Source organism: Nicotiana attenuata, chromosome 6 (genome assembly GCF_001879085.1).
Source record: "Nicotiana attenuata strain UT chromosome 6, NIATTr2, whole genome shotgun sequence".
Classification (NCBI taxonomy): Eukaryota; Viridiplantae; Streptophyta; class Magnoliopsida; order Solanales; family Solanaceae; genus Nicotiana; species Nicotiana attenuata.
In genome coordinates, this window is record NC_031994.1 from 75856160 (window position 1) to 75858488 (window position 2329).

Consider the following 2329-nt stretch of genomic DNA (forward strand, 5'->3'; position numbering starts at 1 on the left):
GTTTGCAGAAAAACAAAAGAACATAAAATTAAAAATACAAAAAAAAGTAAAACTGGAGCAACTAAATAAATTTCTATATAAGTTGGGTTGAGATACCTTTTTGTTTTGGGTGAGTTTCATGGGTTGTATTTGGGCTGCTTAATGGGTCAGAATGGACTATAAAATATTATGGGTTAATTTGTGCTCTGCCCAAATTGACCCATGAGCTAAAATGTTTGTAATCCAACTCATTAATCTCGGAGCGGGTTAAATGAGTTTGGGCAATGAGTTTGGGTTCAAATTGCCATCCCTAAAATAATTAATTATTGGAGGCTTGAAGTAAATGAATGAAAACTCCATCTTATATGATCACTGATGGTTGGTAGTTAGATGAATGTATGAGGAAGGTAGTGAAATAGAACATGATGCCTTTCTTACATCCACTTACATTGTAAAGAAGTTTCTCCATTGCAACTTGTTTGGCTAAGGTAACAAAATTTCACTCATTTACTTTGAACCTCCAATAATTGATTATTTATTCTTATATATTTTCTAAGTCAATAGAAATTAATACATATTCTCTTAGTAAAGAGAAAGACCTCCCAAAACTAACGTAAAAATAGCACAGTATAGCCAGTTTTTGGATTGGTCATTCAAAAATAGCCAACATTTACGAAGTCAATGAAAAATAGCCACTATTTTGCTGCAACAGAGACCGGTCCAGCATAATATACTGGAGTTCGGTGCACCTGTGTATGAACTTCCAGCATATTATGCTGGAACTCCAACACACGGAAAGTTCCAGCATAATATACTGGAGATTCGAGCACTTGTATATGAACTTCCAGCATATTATACTGGACCATTATACTTGCTGGAACTCCAGCATAATATACTGGAGTTCCAGCAAGTATAATGGTCCAGTATAATATACTGGAGTTTGGAGCATCAGTGCTCCAGTCTCCAGTATATTATACTGGAGCCAGCAAAGTATACCGGTNAAACAAAAACTTCAGCTCTAAAGCTGAAGTTTTTATTTTATAACTGGCAAACTTCAGCTCTAGAGCTGAAGTTTTCCGGTTACTAAACAAAAACTTATAAAATAAAACTTCAGCACTTATAAAATAAAAACTTCAGCTCTAGAGCTGAAGTTTTTATTTTATAACTGGCAAACTTCAGCTCTTTATTTTATAACTGGCAAACTTCAGCTCTAGAGCTGAAGTTCGCGAGTTACAAAACAAAAACTTTAGCTCTCGAGCTGAACTTCAGGCCCGACTATTAAAATGCTGATGTTTTGTGTAATTGCCTTTGCTACTTCAGCCCCGTGTGCTGAAGTTATGTGAAAAAGCGGGTACGCTTGCAATTTTTTTTGCAAAGCGGGCACAGGTTAAAATGTGGCACAGAAAACGGGTATAGATGCAAATGCCCCTTCTAAAACATGGGTCAAGTTAGGTGGGTTGGGTTATGACCCATTGTTTAGCCCATCTTGACCCAACGCGTCTTAGCCCAAGTACACTTTGGGCTGGGTTGGGCAATGACTCATTTATTGACCTAACCCATCTTGACCCGCTCAAATTCAGCCCAACCGGTCCATTTGCCACCCCTTATTATTTATTCTTATTTGGTCTTCTAAATTAAGAAAGTTAATACATATTCCCCTGGTAGATAAAATTACCTCCCAAAAGATAGTTACTTCGCCCCAAGGAAAGAGATATGTATTTGTTTTTGGCACCATTTCTTTCCAAAAGCTAACAACTAATAAAGGTTTTTACGGATATGGTAAGTGAAACTTGGTGCTGAATCGTAGTTTCCAACTGCAAGAGGACCAGGAGCATTATGCCAATGGATAAATATGAAAAGAAGTGAAGGAAGAAGTTTATGAGAAACTCAAAAAGATACAGAAGATGATCTTGTTTTCTAAGTAGGCGAAGGATGAAAATGTATTTTGAATAGGAACTAAGTTGATTGTATGAGATAGAATGAAGAAGACACAATTTACTATTACATGTGATGTTTGTTGGACTGTAACTAGATAATGGAATCCTTACACAGATTTTATATAATGTAATAATGAAGCAAATTTGGAAAAAAAAGTCGAAGGTTGTTAGACAAAACTTATTTTCTATCCTATTTCACTTAGATTCTTTCCTTCATTTCGTATAGGAAGAAATTCATTTTGTGCTTTAGCTCTATCTTAGATTTGCATTAAGTATTGATTTACGCGGGCCACGAGCACGATGCTGGGCCAGTCTGTGGGCCAAATAAAAATAATTGAAATATAATTAGATCTTAAATTTAGTTATTTCTTAATGTTTAACTAATTAACATTATATATGAACTGTAAATCTAG

At 35.4% G+C, this 2329-nt stretch overlaps 1 protein-coding gene across 3 annotated transcripts in view; it reads left to right on the top strand.

Annotated features, from left to right (window-relative positions):
- Positions 1-2071, top strand: part of LOC109227241 (probable protein phosphatase 2C 42) — a 14641-nt gene extending 12570 nt beyond the window's left edge. For 2 of the 3 annotated variants that reach the window (XR_002068247.1, XR_002068245.1), the window contains exon 6: positions 1764-2071. The gene's annotated coding sequence lies outside the window, so the exon portion shown is untranslated. The remainder of the gene's footprint in view (positions 1-1763) is intronic. The other variant, XR_002068246.1, reaches the window with a different exon arrangement.